General features: G+C 40.6%; 1 protein-coding gene across 4 annotated transcripts in view; it reads left to right on the top strand.

Moving 5' to 3' along the window:
- The window catches only part of AGAP1 (ArfGAP with GTPase domain, ankyrin repeat and PH domain 1), a 324,467-nt gene that overhangs the window by 15,407 nt on the left and 292,805 nt on the right, over positions 1–16,255 (top strand). The window lies entirely within an intron of this gene.

Here is a 16,255-nt window from a genome sequence, read left to right on the forward strand (position 1 = left end):
TACTACAACCTCCATTCAACTTGAATTCAAAATGAGGTGATGTGCTGCTTGATTCCCAGGTTGGATTTAGCTGAAAATAATACTAGAAATGTGCAAGACTTGTGGTAAAGTTGAGCAGCAGAATATAAACTTGCTAAAAACAGATGCAGATCTTCACGGCCCTCTGAGAGCGTAGTTGAAGAGTGGGTGAGCCTGTGATATTTCATTTAATTTGCTGCTGCAGAGCTGGTGGGCTGGTGGAGGGCTCTGGGCTCTGTTTGGTGAATTGCTGTCTTACACCTAAATGTGCTTTTCCTCAAGGAGCAGAGCAGGGTAGGATGCTGCACAGAAACTTGCTGCTAAACACCTCAGTGTAAAATAACTTCCAGGCCCTAACAAACTGGAACCTGTTTCTCTGGGAGAGAAGGTCCTTCCAACCCAAACCATGTTAAGGAAAGGAAATCTAGTCTTCATTCCAAATGTTTGATTAACCTTGACTATGCAGAGTTGTTGCTTTTTTGTAGAATGGTCAGGTTGTCTGCTAGACTTGTGAGTGAAAGTTACAGTTTGTTACCATCTCAACACCCCCTGTAGTGGAGAACAAAGGATTTCTCTAACTTGGAAAATCTGGATCCTAGGTTTGAGTGAAATCAGGAGCGTGTTCCTGAAGTCAAGTAATGCTAATGCTGCTCCGGTGTTGGCTACTTTGTATGGTGTAATCTAAGTAATTTTGTAATTAATGCGTGACTGTGGTAATCCCTTAATGGTGAGATAATTGCAGCACTTAGAGGAGCAACTGTTGGCCAAAATACACAATTAAGTTTTGCATTGGGTTGCTTGAATTTTGTGGAAAATGATGATTTATCCCCAAATTCATGAGTGCTTGAGTCCCAAGTACATTTGACTCACTCAGTCTCTCTTCCCTGCTACAAAATCAGAGGGTTCTGTAGCGGATTCCCTCTGTCAGTGACTCTGGGAAACCACAGAGTGCTGTGGAGATGAGAATTCTGCCAATCTAAACTTTCCATGGAAACATTTATCAGGAAATTTAATTGAATGAAAAAATAAACTAACAGGCCAGCCTAGATCAGCCTTCTCATGTTGTCCTAATGCTTCCTTTTTGCTGGCTGACCTGATACTGAGGTGTTTGAGTAGTCTGATAATGGATGAGTGCAGATAGAGCCCAGTCAGAGCAGTAACCCTGCTCAGAACATACATCGCCAGCTTTTCAGAAATGTCATCTTGTATTGCAGTGAAAAACACAGGGTTCATGTCTTCAGGTTTTTAGTACACGTTAAATTTGCATCACAAGTTACAAAGCTTTAGTGAAAGATTCTCAGCATTGCTGAACAATCATGCTTACAATTTTCACCTTTTATGCTGAAGATATGATACCAGGGGTTAGGAACTTGAAGCATTAAGTGTTTGTGAGCAGAAAGCACAGTTCACAGGATTTCAGGGTAAATCAATGAGTTTTCTTTGCTGTTGTACTCACAGTAAAGCTAGGAGTGTTGGAAGTTTCATTTACATTCTTTTCTAAATACTCAGCATTCAGATCATGTGTTGAGAATTTTTTTTTAATTGTAGAAGTACTGAGTGGAGATAAATGGTCTCACTAACTGTAATATGTCTGTTACAAATACTGTGCTGCATTTCTGTGCAATTTCTTTCCCTCTACTTGTTCTAAAACCTTTCCTATAACCTGTGATTCTCATATTGATACTCTCAAATTCTATAATCTAAACTTGCAGAAAAATGTTGCAATGATGTAAGAGTTGCAAATTTTGAACAGTGTTGCCATATTCAAGGCAATCTGATTTCTAATGTGTCACTCTTGAATATTCAGAGTATGCAAACAGGAGGAAGTTTTCTCTTACAAAGTTGGTCCTTTGGGGAGTGAGAGACATCTGAGACAAATCTGTTGATATAATGTTACTGAATTTCTGCTAGATAGCTATTAGTTAAGCTGTATAACTTTTTGTTTGTTTGTTTAAAAACAGATTTCAAGTTGTTAATATGTATTTTCCACTTTATATTTTTTTTTTTTTTTTTGCCTGGAGATGGAAGAATGGCTTGGAGGTGTGAGTAAAACACCAGATCTAGTGCTTTGGCAGTGGCAGGGAGGTCTCACTGCAGAGGTAGCTTTGTCAGTCAGTGTGAATCTTTACTGATGAGTGTTGTTAGACACCTCAGCATTCAGTAAAGAATGCTCATCCCCATTAAACTCAAGCACCTTCCAGATGACCTGGATCTTAATTTCTAGGTGAGGTTTAATGAAAACACATTCTGACTTACTGCTAGGAGCGTTGGCCTTTTTAAAATGCGTGCTGCTTGCAGCTTCTGCTAATTTTAGCTCCTGTGTTCTTGAAATGCCACTAGTAGCTACATACTTAATAACACTGAAAATAAAGGGACTTTTCACTCCCTGGAAGATGTGTAAGAAGCCATGGTGGCATGCAGCAGTTTTGTGTTGAATTTTCCAGTGTGGTTGAAGCTTAGGAGTTCTCCACTGACTAGCCCTCGGGTTTCTCTTCAGTTTCAGGTAATTGCCCAGGCTGTGCAAACTTCAGGCACTGTAGCTGTGCCAGAATGTGTATTAAATGCAAGTCCTGATCCTGTGGGACAAGGGTCAGCATGTTGGGAGTGACCCCTGTGTTGCATCCAGATGAAAACCTAGCAGGAATTAATCTAACAAGTGCATTTCTCCTGGAAGCTGAACCACTTCACTGAAAGCTTATTTCAGTTTGCAATAATTCACTGTTTGCCTAAGAGAATTAGAACTTTCATTTGTCATGAACCAGAGTGAAGAATTATATAGCAGGTTGCTACTGGTTTATGTCTGAAAATAATTTTGAATAATTCCTGCTTGGGCTCAGGCAGTGTTAGTGTGAAACCTGGCTGAAAACAACCATTGCCTGTGTTACTGCAGTTGCAGAACCTCCCAGCTTTGTGGGGGGAGTGTTTGCCAACACCTGGTGATAATCCCCTGTTGTCCTATACTGAGAGGAATAAAAGCTTTGGAAATGACATCCTTTTTCTGATGGCAGGAGCTGAGGTGCCAATGTTTGTCCTGGTTTAAATGTGGGCTGGGTGCTGCTCCTCAGAGCCACTGCTTTGATAATTTTAATTATTTCCTGTATAATTCAAGGTAAGTTTTTCCTCAAGTTACCTAGAAAGAAACACTCACTATTCAGAACTGTTTTTTATCCCTCTCTGTCTAGGACAACACGGGATTATCACCAGGTGTTTGTAAATAGACAGACAGTGTGTATTGAACACTTAAATCTGATCAAGAGCTTGATCCTGTAATCGCTCGCAGTGATTATCTTTACAAACAAATCTGCAAAATACTGCTTTATTTCCTAGAAATACATAGCAAGTCAGTAGGGCTTTGTTTGTCAACAGGAAGTGTTTTCTGGTGGAAATGTTTCATTTGGCTCTGGAAGTGGGGCTCGTTGAGGTTTGTTTGTGGGCTCAGCCAGATGGCCAGGGCCAAGCATTGAAGTAAGAGTTGTTTCTTTTCTGGCTGAGCTGTAACACTGCAGAAGTGGCCAGTCTCTGTCGTTTCAGACCATAACTGAGTTGGACACCTTCAGTTTGTGCAGAAAGCAGAGCTGTGATCTGTGTGCTGATCAGGGGCACCAATCGATTTGCCTTGGCTGCTGGCTGCTACTCACAGCTAATTTTTATTTCAGTTTTGTGGATCTGCAGATTCCTTCGCTCTTGAGTCATGTCTCACATTGATTGGGACTGAGGCACTTGGAGAAGGTTTTAAGCAAAACAATGGTACTTTTTAGGACTTGGTCAGATGCTTACTTGGCTGTAGCTGTTGCAAGATGATAACTGCAATAATAAATATTGCAAAGAAATTGGATCTTATTGCATTCTCTGAGCAGTTATGAGAAGGACTTAATTAGAGTTCTGGGAAAGAGATGAAGATCAGCCTGATGTGGCTGAACTGGGAAGAAAGCATTTTGACTTTGGCCTAGTAACTGTGCAGTGAAAAGAATTTATATTGACTTTGAGCAACTGAAGTGAAATATAAAAAGTCACAATACTAGGGGAGTCTGGTACTACTGTAATGAATTGGGACTTGGCTGGGTTTATTTGTTTGTTTTTCTTTAGAAATGACAGAATCAGGCTAATAATTATTAAACCATTGCCTCGGAGCAGTGAAATTGCTATGGAAGGATCTCAGATGCTTCTTTTTAAATAGTGGTAAATACAGTATAAGAACCAAGCCAAGAGGCTGATACTCAGCTCTGAATTAGTGTTTTATAATTAGTATATTATGCTTATAACTGAAAAAAGAGTGCACATGCATGTTAAAAGGTCAGTACAAATTTGATTTCTTTGCTTGCTTTAAGACTCAGCTATAAGAGCTTTTTACCTTTTGCTTCATTAGAAATATTGACTTGGTGATGTTAAAGGCATTTGCTTGGAAAATAACTTTGCTTATTGGTTTACAGATCAGCTGTTTGATTTTTGATCTGAAATTCAAATTCAGGCAGTGGCTGAAATGGAAACAAGTGAAGGGGGCCCAGCTTGCTGCCCATGTGTTGGAACAGGGAGAATCCCAGGCAGGAAGGAAAAAGGAGTGTGAGTGTTAAATAACTGAGGGCCACTGCCTTGATGATTACCCTCTACTTCTTGGAAGAACCTTCTAATGAGGATCCTTGTGAGATGCCTCCTTTGTGCTAACAGCTAATGATGGAGATGGGCTGTGGTTCTCCACAAGATCTTTGGGAGGTTTCAGGTTTTATGAGTGTTTATTTGCATGGGAGGGCAGATGATAAGCAGGGAGCTGAAAAGGGAGGTGGGCGGCTGTCCAAGCTAATAAACACACTCAGAGAAGTAATTAGGGCTTGTATGGAAGGGGAAAAGTGAGGAGCATCTGCAGCCACTGGCTCAGGAGTTTATTAGTGTGAGAGATGAATTATTGAAGGCAGATGTTCCCAGAGCGTTCTCCAGCCCTGTGCTAATGGAAAAGGTGATGATTAGCCTCAGTTGGTTGATGGCTGAGGAGGAAATGCAGAAAACATCAACTACCAGGAATTGCTGCTCTTTAGAGTAGATTCCAGTGAGGGGTGACTTCAGTTCAACCTCAACTTACCTTAAATTGAGCTACCTGGTTGAATTCAGGCTTTCCTTGAATTCTTGTCCCTTTCATGGTTTTTTTTTTAAATTTTAATTGGCAAATTTGTCATTCCAAAATAAAGATGCCATGAAATGAATCCCATGTCTTCTCCATAAATGAACTCTGTTACAAGGGAATTCCTCACGTTAGGATAAGGTAAGGATTATGGAGTGTGGGTTGTGAGTTGGCTGTGCCAAATGTAATATGGATCAATTAAATAAAATAATTAATTTAAAAATAATTATTCTGGCAGATTCCTGAATTTCAGTAGGCCTTGCAAATAGCTTAATTTACTATGTTTCATAAAAATCTAGATCTGTCTCACTGACTTGTTCTCATATTGAAAAAAATAAAATGACATCAACTACTTTTTCAATCTCTCTTTGTTCGTGTTGGGGGTGAATTTCTTTGACAGGCTGCTTTGAGTGAGACATGCTCTGGCAGACAACTTCAAAAATAGAGCTCTGCTAACACCTAGGTTTTAGCATAACAATGGCTGACGATGAAAACTGTTGAAATATTGATGTGAAGTGTAAGCCAGGATGGTAACAAAAGGATCCATAGTATGTATAGGTACAAACCTAAAAAGTATGTAAAATGTAAAGCAAAATCATTCCATTTTGGAATAACACACAAAGAAATATCTGTCTGCTACCCCTGTTAAGTAGGATATCAGAAGCTTTTAAAAGGTCAGATTGGAGCTTTGTAATGCAAAGATAAATACACAGAATGGATTGTGCTGACCATTTGCCCAAGACTTGCTGCTGCTAGGGGCTCATTTTTGCCCACTTAGTTGGTTTAGGTCACTCTGAAAGCCTGCAGTATTTTGAGGATAAGCTGCTCAGTTCCTGAGTGAGCATTCTGTGGTTTGCCTCACATCCAAGGCATCTGTGGGAAGTGCTGGTTGGATGTGGTGGCTACAAATGCACTTGGAAAGCAGATCTGCAGACAAGCCCGTGGTTTAGTTCTGCCTGACCTCTGGGGCTAAAGCAGCCAAGGGCAGCTGCCTGTTCTCTGCAACTGTGTTGAATAGCAGGAGCACAGCTGATGTGTAGGAGCAAGATAATTTAAGGCTTGAAATTGCTGGTCCAGAATTGTTCCCTGTGAGGGTGGGCAGGCCCTGGCACAGGGTGCCCAGAGCAGCTGTGGCTGCCCCTGGATCCCTGGCAGTGTCCAAGGCCAGGCTGGACAGGGCTTGGAGCAGCCTGGGACAGTGGGAGGTGTCCCTGCTCATGCCAGGGGGTGGAACAAGGTGGACTTTCATGGCCCTTCCAGCCAAACCATTCCATGATAAATTGTTTGCCATGTCTTGTGTATGGAAAAGAGTAAAGCAAACTTTGCTGTGAGCATGGGGCATGTGCAAGAGCTGAAGTTGTTGCTTGAGGATTAGCCCTGCAGGTGTTTTCCTGTAGCTTAAACCAAGCCTCTGCTGCATCAACAAAGGGCAGCAAACAGCCAAAGCAGTGAATAAACAGTGCTGTGTAATGGCTGAATTACATTTATCAGATGATAATAATGGGAAGGCCTTATGCTGAGGAGTTAATGCTGTTGGGTTGGCTGGTGCTGTAACGTTCTGATGATCAGCTATAAAATAATTCCAGCAAGGGGGAATCAGCTTCCTTAACTGAAAACTCATAAATAATGCTAGAGGAAATCACTACCTCCTACCTGGGAAGGTTTACTGAAGTAACAGATATAACTGAAAAAGTGTGTGGAGTGTTTAGCCCTAGATAATTATCTATAAAACGGAAATAAAATCTTCTGTGGTTGATCATGACTGCTTTAAAGACATTAAGCAACACTCTCATGATGTAACACTTGCTAAAGGGTTCAAAATTAACCAAATGGTGATAAATGAAGAGTAAAGTGAAATGACAGAATTTTGAACATGTTTTCTGCTAGAAAAAAGTAGTAGCTCAGAGTCATTAAATCTCTTTACATGGCTCTTATACTACAGAAACTAAAAAAAACAGACTTGAACCAATAACACCTGGATAAGTAGAAACTGAATAGAGGAACAAGACTGAAGAACTGATTGAACTAGCTTTCCTCTGTAGGTTGGTGTATTAAGTTTCATCTAATTTAATTTAACAAATATAAAGCTATTATGTGTGTCTTGTACAAAGGATGGAGGGTAATGAGAGTATTTGTTGGCTTGTATATTTTTTAAAAATACTGTGAAAGGAGATTACAATCAGAGTTCTATTGAATAAAGTTGGTTACATTGAAAAGAATCTGTGGGGCATTTGTAATCTGAGGAGTGAATAGCCAGAAGGCCAAGTTCTGTGGGATCCTTTTATTAATTTTTCTGACTTAAACAGCTAGGTATCTTATAGCCTATATGCTATTGTAAGTAACTGAGGTCCAATTTTGCTTCCTTGCTGCCTATTATAAAACTAGTTAAGGTACAATGCATACACTTTATTTGAGCTGAAATCTGCCTGAGCACCATTCTGTGAATAGAGGGAGAAAGGAATAAAAGAAGGGACCTACACAAGGGATTTCTGTAAGGAATAAGAGAAGTGGTTTCTGCTTCAGGTTGTATTGTGCCTCTCCAATGTGTTGCAGTTGGTGTTTCTGATCCTCTCTGTTCTGTTTTAAACCATCTGAGGTGTGCATTGGTTAAAACCAGAAAGATGGAAGGTGCAGTCATCAAGTTCTCTCTGTCAAGGAAGGTACAAGTGGAGAAACTTGTGAATCATGACAAGATTCAGCTTGATCTGCATTTTGTAGTTAGACCAGTCAGTGGTGAATGTTAATGGAGCATCCCTGTTGCAGCTGGGATAGACTGGCTGATCCACAGCAAGCCTCAGTGATCCTGACTTCATGTCCCTCCTCCAATTTGCTCTTGGTAAAACTGGAAGTCCCAATCCTGGCTTGCCCTTCAGTGCTTTGGAAATTGGAGGCTTTGCAAACATCAGTAGCTGTTTCCAGTAAGAAAGAGGCTGTAATTACTTGAACAAAACTTGACTGACATATGAACAAGATGTATCTGCTGAGGGCTCACAGCCAAGCGTGGATTTGTACTTAAGCGGATGTAATTGCATGGACTTTGTACTGGATTGTTTGACAGATTAAATTTCTGTGATAGTGTGAGATAACAGGAGGTCACAGTCCAAGAATAAGGTTCTGAAGTGTATGTATTCACAGCTGGGGTGCTAATCTGATTAATTGAAAGCTGATTCAATTCATAATAAATTCATGTCGTTGGATCCAAGAGTGTCAGTGCCAATTGTCAATGCCAGTTATGTGTGAGGTCTGTGCATTGAGAACGGTCTTTTGCACTTGTGCTGGGAAAATCTGAGCAGGGTCTCCACTTGGTAGCATCTAAAGCCTGAAGTAACCACAGCTGGCATGCAAGGTTATGCTAAAAAAAGGTTTGTTTGGGTTTTTTACCCTGGTTATCAGGCTGAGAACCACATTGATATCAGGCAGCCTATCACTGTCAGATACAGAGTACAATATAAATCTGTCTGCCTGTGGCATTAAGGAAATGGGACGTCTTAGATGTGGTTGGTGGTGCTGGGTATCAGCACACAGGCTCTGATAGCAGCTGGTGTTCTATTTTTAGAAGCCCTGAGGAGCAGAGATCCCAAAGTGTTGATTTGCTGCCTCTTAGGTCAGTGCATGGGAGAGCTGGGCCTGGCACGGGGCATCCACAGCCTCTTCCTGCAGTGCCAGCCCTGTGCTGCAAACGGGGGCACCTGGGAGCTCTGCTCTTATGTAAGAGCAGGAAATGATTGCCTGGATGATGCAAAAGGAGCTGGGGAGCTCTGGGTGGCTGAAGGTGGCACCTCAGAGAGCTCTGTCCTTCACTGACCGAAGCCTTGGTGATGTGTTTCAATCAGCATAGGGGCATCTAAGCAGTGCACAGGCTGATTTCTGCAATTGCTGCTTTGGAAAGGATGTTATTTGCTGCAAAGGAACTGGAAGAAGATGGCATTTCGAATATAGGTATGATGTTTTTCAGCTTTCAGTCCAGTTTCTGTTCTGGAATAATGTCTTTGAGCAGGTTTCCTATTTAGAAACAGACTGATTTTTAAGTAATGCCCTAATGAAGGATTGCTTGGAACACAAACAAGTTGATCTTGCCAGAATTACTCAGGCAGGTACCTTGCTGCTGGATCTGATGAAAATTCAGTACTCTCTGTAGGTATTCAGCTCGTGTCATGTGACAGGGAGATGTGTTTGGTGGAGAGAAATTTAATTTAAGAAAGCCCATTAAGTGGATTGTGGGGTAGATGCAGTAATTCAATAAGCTGAAGTGATTCATATGCATTCCTGATAATTTTCAAGAGGCTGTTTTTGCATCGCAGGTAATTTCGTATTTGTACTTAAGGTTTTTGCTTGTGCAAGTGGTAACCTGGAGATGTGGCTGATAGCAGAGGCTTTCTGAAAATCAGGGAGCTGCAACTATTGCTTTAGGTTGGGCAGAAAGCAGTAAGGTTCTGTGAATTCTTCTGAAAGCCTGAATAAACAAACAGTGGTACAGTTAGAGAGAAGCTCTGCAATGAAAACCCTGGAGGAACAGACTAGTTTTGTATTAAAAACATCTGAAGAAAGGTAATGATCTGTACAAGTGGAATGTTTGGAAATAGTTAATCGAATTAATTAATTTGTCCTCTTTGCTCATCTGAAAAAAGCTTTTAAAAAGGACTGCAGACATCTGCAGTGCTTTTTAATATTTGATGGGCTTCTACAATTCTCCTTACAGAAAATTCATGACCTGCTCTATTTCTGTGAGGCTGCTTCAGTGAGAGCATGATGGAGATAAGTCAGATGGTTTCCTTATCTTCCTGTTGAGACACCAAATCTTCTGCTGCAGACTTACTTAGTGTTTCCTTCTTGTGTTTGTGAGCTCTCAACCAATAGGTAATTTTTTGTGATCTGAAACTGAATTACTTGCCCAGGGTGCTGCTTCAGCTGGTGTCTGGAATGAGTGCTTTGGTCGGGCAGAGCTTCACTGCCTGCTGCTGTTAGGATTCTTATTGCAAAGAAGATATTGTGAGGGTTTAGCACAAACCTGAGAATTGCAGCTCAGCATGACTTGTGTATGGAGGGAATGCAGTGCAAGTAGATGCAACAGAATGAATGCTGAATGTAACAGGCTTCAAAACATAATGCCTTGTCTGAGAAAGTCATGGAAACCTGAACTCCTGTCAGTCTGTGGGGCCTGTAATCCTCCTCAGTGATGTGCTTCCCTTGGCTTTCCTTACTCTCTGGCACAGGAAACCTCACTGACATTTGATTTCTCCTCCTCACCTTGAAAACTTCCAGAGAAGCCCCCTGAAGGCATTTTTGGTAATAATGGTTAGTTAAAGGAAAAGATACACTATTTCTGAAATGTTTAAAAGAACTGCTTATTCATAGATTTTTTGGTTTTTTTGCTGAGTGAGAAAAATAAGAAGTTTACACAGTAAAACCCCCACTTTTCAAAGCTGTTTACTTTTTTTTCAAAGCCTTCTTAGAGATACTTTGTATATACTATAGCCACAAGATGGAATCAAGTTTTAGTTGTGGGGAATGTGAAGTTTTGGCATTTCACATGACTGTGATATTCACGATTTTAGACTACCCAGAATCTTGCTGGCCTGAATTCTGTAGCTGATGAAGTCAGTTTTCCAGTGCTTGAGCATAGTCTGTTATGGAGGAGATTAAAAACTGGTTGTTTCTCATCAGGCCAAGGTTTGGAAATGTCAGTTGGGTGTTACTGGAGTGGTTCAGGTAAAGGCATTTATGGAGTCATTGCAGAATCCTTCACTTTGGTTTGGGATGGAAGGGGCCTTTGAACATCATCCAGTGCCACTCCTGCCATGGCAGGGGCACCTCCCACTATCCCAGGGTGCTCCAAACCCCATCCAGCCTGGCCTTGGGCACTGCCAGGGATCCAGGGGCAGCCACAGCTGCTCTGGGCAGTGCCAGGGCCTGCCCACCCTCCCAGGGAACAATTCCTAATTCCCAATATCCCATCCACCCTGCCAGGGAACAATTCCTAATTCCCAATCTCCCATCCATCCCTGCCCTCTGGCAGTGGGAACCATTCCCTGTGTCCTGTCCCTCCATCCCTTGTCCCCAGTCCCTCTCCAGCTCTCCTGGAGCCCCTTTAGGCTCTGGGAGGGGCTCTGAGGTGTCCTCCTCTCCTTTTCCTCGGGCTTAAGACACCCATTGTAAAACAAATCCTTGAAATCTGAGTGTATGGATTCATGGCACAGCTGTAATGGTAGCAGGTTCTTCCCCTGGTAGAGCCAAAATGAGCACATGGAGTACATCACAATCTGGGAAATGTAATTTTTTAGGGGGGTGGGAGTTTGGGAGGGTTTAGAAGGTTAAATAAAAAGAATGAAATAATTCTTTATAGCAGAGTTTCAGTATTTGCACTGAAGAGTTCAAGTGTCTGATGTAAGCAACTCAGCTCAAGTGTGCTGTAAGCAACTCAGAGTTACTTTATTATGCTTATATTTTATCTTCAGGTAGTTAAAAAATAGCAAAATGAAACTTTTGGATGGCAGAACTCAGAGTGCTGTGGTTTCACTGTTCCTCAACATGGAATCATTAAGGTTGGAAAAGGCCTCCAGGACCAGCAAGTTCAGCCTTTGGCCACCACCTTGTTAAGCAGACCAGAACCTGAGTGTCCCATCCAGAGACAATCCTGCAGTGACATTAATTTGAGCTTCTTTTCAGAAACATTTCATATGGAGAACATCTTAAAACATAGTGGCAGCAGTTAAGACTCAGTTAATGTCTGCAGAGGGATTTGAATGTTAAATTAGGGGATAATAATGAAAATGTGATGTGACAGAAAGTTTGTCATTAATGATGAATAAACTTCATGTGTATAACACAAAAATTGATGCCTGTGCTTTTAAGGGTCTTAACTTCAGGTTTTTTTTTCCTTTAGGGAGTATCCACATTAAGAAATGCCTTTTTTGGGGAGTTCAGAGGTATTGTAAGCCTCAGGCATATTGTTGGTATCCCAGGAGCAACAGGTCCAAGTAAATGCAAAGATAGTGATAATGAGCAGTGCTCCTTGCCTGCTGAGGGAGCTGATAATACACAGAATTCATGACTTTGCTTCAAGCAGTCTCTTTGGGAAGACAAAAATGTGGAAACCTCTTAAAAACCCCCAATATAGTAGCAACAACAGCAGCAAAAAATACTGCTACATAAATCCCATCCCCAAACTGTTCAATTTTCTGCTTTTGGAATTAAGCACTAATTAACTTCTGCCCAATATGAACTCATCTAAGCTTGGTGCCTGTCAAAAGAACATGCTAATTGTATAAAATTAATAACACACACAAAAAAAATTGGGCTTTTGGTAAATATAAATACATGCTGGTGGTATTTACTGTATTTGGAACTGCAGCTAATATGATCCAGTGTCAGCTTTTATTAAAAATGAGAAGTGAGGCTCTGGAGGATTTGCCTGATGCTCATCAGGCTCTTGTCAATTGAACTCTTGGCAGCATCAGGGCCTGCTTGGATCTTGCACCCTGGACATCCTGGTGGTGACCAAGTTCAACCACACATGGTTTGAAAAATGATTAGCAGGGAATTCTCTTAACTTTCAGAATTTTAGGTGCTAGGAAAGGAAATAAGAGTTTTTTAGAGTGGGTTTTTTAAAATTTGTCCTTTCATATATAAGTGATAAGTCCTTTCCAAGCCAGGATTTAACAGAGGCAGACTTAACATGAGGTTTTAAATTGTGGCTGCCCTGGAATGTTCCAGGCCAGATTGGATGGGGCTTGGAGCAGCCTGGGAGAGTGGAAAGAGGTAAAACTGGATGAGCTTTAAGGTCCTTTCCAACCCAAAACAGTCTGAGATTCTGTAAGTAGCAGTTACAAATGAATTTGAAGTTCTTATGAAGTCTTCTGTACCAAAGTAATATTGTCAAGCTGCTAAAAGCATCCTGACTCTGGAAATGGGAAAGAGGAATTTGGATAAGTTTCTGAAGGCCCAGGCTATGCAGAATAAATGGAGCATTTCAGTTTTGCAGGGACTTCAGTGATTAATTGAAAGTGCTCAGGTGCTGGGAACTGTGCAGTGAACTAAAGAAAGAGGAGGGGCTCTGCAACCAGACAAAGAACCTTCCAGTTCATCAAGGTGTTTTTAATAAGTGTGCCTAATCTCTAAAAAAAAAAAAATAATTAAAATTCTCAGTGTTTGTGTGAGTAGAGATGAAACAGTGCACTAAGGACAGAACAAGATTGTTTTACTGTGATTAGCAATATTCATAATCTTAAAATATTGGAAAGTAATTGTTGGATTGATGGATGCTTTTTTTTAACCAGACAATATTTATGTGACTATATTTATGTGTCTATTGGAGAACAGAGTAGCAAGATAAATACTGTGGGCAGATCATTCTTGATCAGTGGGTTGTACCTGTGCAGAGGAGATGCAGATGTTCTCATGACCTCTGAAGGTGAAATATTGCTTCCCATCCTGAATCCTCTCTTCCATGAGGAAGCATTGTGTTAGTTTGAGTAGCTTTGCCTAAGCAGTATTTACCACTGCCTCATCAGGACCTCTTCTGATAACCTGTTAAAAAAGGGAACACTTGGCCTTATTCTGGGTTTATTTTCAGTTATTTTGTGGAGTTTTGCCATTCCAGAATCATCAGCTATCACCATCTATAAATTGGCATATAGCAAAGTAATTAACATTCATAACTGGTATATGAATAAAAGCAGAATTGATTGGTACATGAGGAACTCAAACACCAGTAATTCAGGTGACTTTTGGAAGCAGAAGGATGTTGAGCTGAGAGTTTGCTGTGATGTCAGTCCAGTGACAGTCCAAAGACTACTGGCAAGTGAGGCTAAAATCTTGCAGGAACATGGTGTTGGAGACTCATTTGCTAATGAGTATCCAGGGGTTTGGAATCCCTTAAACCTCTAATACTGGCTCTAGGCCTTGCAGGTCTTGGTTTGATGGGAAATATTTCATTTTAAATGTAGTCAGTTTTCTCTAGCTGGAACAGGATGTATAATATGCTGAAGGGAAACAGTATAAATGTGGGCTGTGTATATGGGAAGAAACAATCTGAATTATGATCATGTTAAAAGAGTGCTTTTTTGAGAAAATGGCAATGTTGGTACTTGAGTAGATGGACAAATGAAAAACATCATACAATCCTGGCAGAGGAGTAAGAATACAAATGACTTTCAACTTAATAAAAAGCCTCTATCAATATTGATGTCTGACTCAGTATAATACTCTCAGTATTTCTAGATCTGGTTATTTGATTATTGACAGGGATGAGTGCAGGAGAAACCTGAAGCAAGAAGAGGATGGTGTGTGCTCTGTTGTCATGAAGTAGGAGACTGCAGAACTAATTATATATTTAATTTTTTCACAATAAGATAAATCAAAAGCTTTTTTATTAACAAACACTTGTCCCACCTGCTAAATTTTAAGTCTGTGTGAATATTTTGCTTAAAGCAGCTACTGCACAGGAAGTGCAGTTCTGGGAAAACATCTGAGGGGGATCATGCACACACAAAACTGTTTGATCTTGGCTCAGGAGCTTTTTGGTTCATGATCTTTCATTCCCTTAAACAGCTGCCTAATTAGTCAGCCTTAAGGGCCAGTTTATCTGGACATACTGGAAAAAAATGTGACATTTCTTGTCCCAAACTCTTGGTATTTGGGAGTTAGTACAAAAGGGCACTTAGGGTTCCTTTTCCTCCTAGATAACTGGGGAAAGATCAGCCTGGGACTGCATGTTTAAATCAGTATTAGTAAATCACTGTGGCCTTTCCACTTCTTCTGTGATTAATTTTTACTCCTTTTTTGCTTACTTTTCTGTCACAAAATTTTGACCTTTTTTCCCCCACAGATGAAGCTTACTTAACAAGTAAAATTTGGTTGTTTTAAAATTTCTTTATGTCATAGCTTGAAAATATTTTATTGTATTTTAAAACTCAACACATCTGTAAAACCATGGGGAATTTAAATTACATCAGCCTGACTTAAACAGTGAGTACTTAGTTCTCATGGAAACTGGGCTGAAATCTTGAAGGATTCTGATACAGAATGCCAAGCATCTTCATCCTTACACCCAAATCAATCCCAGTTGGGAATATTCTGTTTTCAGGCAGGGATTAGTGCTGGATGCCTTCATGTGCTGGTTCCTTATGGGGTTCCTCACAGCCAGCACCAAGCTGGACCAGGTAAAGTTAGAACAGGTTTGATCAAGCACAGTATGAACAAACTCATAAACACAGGTTCATTCTCAAGTGTAAACTGTGCCAGGCATTGAGGAACAACTAAAAAATCAGATTTAGCAGCAATACACTTCTTAAAGATTAAATGAATGCAGCCTGTTGGTATCCATGTAAGGAAAAACAAACCTCTGGGTGAATCCCAGATTTAACTTTGATTGAGGGCATTCAGATTCTTTCTTGAAACTGTTTTTCCATGGTAACATTTCTCTCTCAGTCCCCAAATTGAAATTTACTATTTAAAACCCAAAGGAGTTTTTTTGCCACGTTTCTGCACGGTGTTTTTGTGGATATTGCTCACTCTTGAAGAGGCATCACCATAGCAGCAGTCTCTTAGAGAATTTTGTGCCTCTGCTTGTGGATCAGTGAGCAGCACTGTCTTGGATGGATCAGAGCATGTTTTGCTCACTGAATTTCAAAGAATAACTGAATCTGTGTTATTTATCATGAGATGAAAAGGTTTTGCATTTCCCTTAAGTGAATCATCACTTTGACTTTATTGTGAAAGTTAAGTAAGTTGCATGAAAAAAGGAACATGTGCACGCTGAGTGTATTTTAGGAACATGGGGTGGTAAATAGTCAGAAATGCTTCAGAAAAGGTCTCATTTTTAAATTGATTGCATAAAATAATACAAATTAACAGTAGTGTGTCTGCAGAACAGTTTTGCTTGGGCTGAAGCATCATGATGCTGCAGTGCTGATGGGAAAGTAATTCTCTGCTTACAAAAATCTTCTGATCAAATCACTCAGTGGAGATCTTGGATCTGTAGAAAGAGGAAATGGAAATTTTATATCGTGTAACAGTGATAAGTGAGGAGCTTTGGGACAACCTGGTGCTTTTTGGTAAGACTAAGCGTGGCCCAGTGCTCTGCAGCTGATGGAATTGGTTGTGGTTTGACATAATATTTCAAAT

Source organism: Agelaius tricolor, unplaced genomic scaffold, assembly GCF_023055355.1.
Source record: "Agelaius tricolor isolate 1412-34295 unplaced genomic scaffold, bAgeTri1.0.p SCAF_83, whole genome shotgun sequence".
NCBI lineage: Eukaryota > Metazoa > Chordata > Aves > Passeriformes > Icteridae > Agelaius > Agelaius tricolor.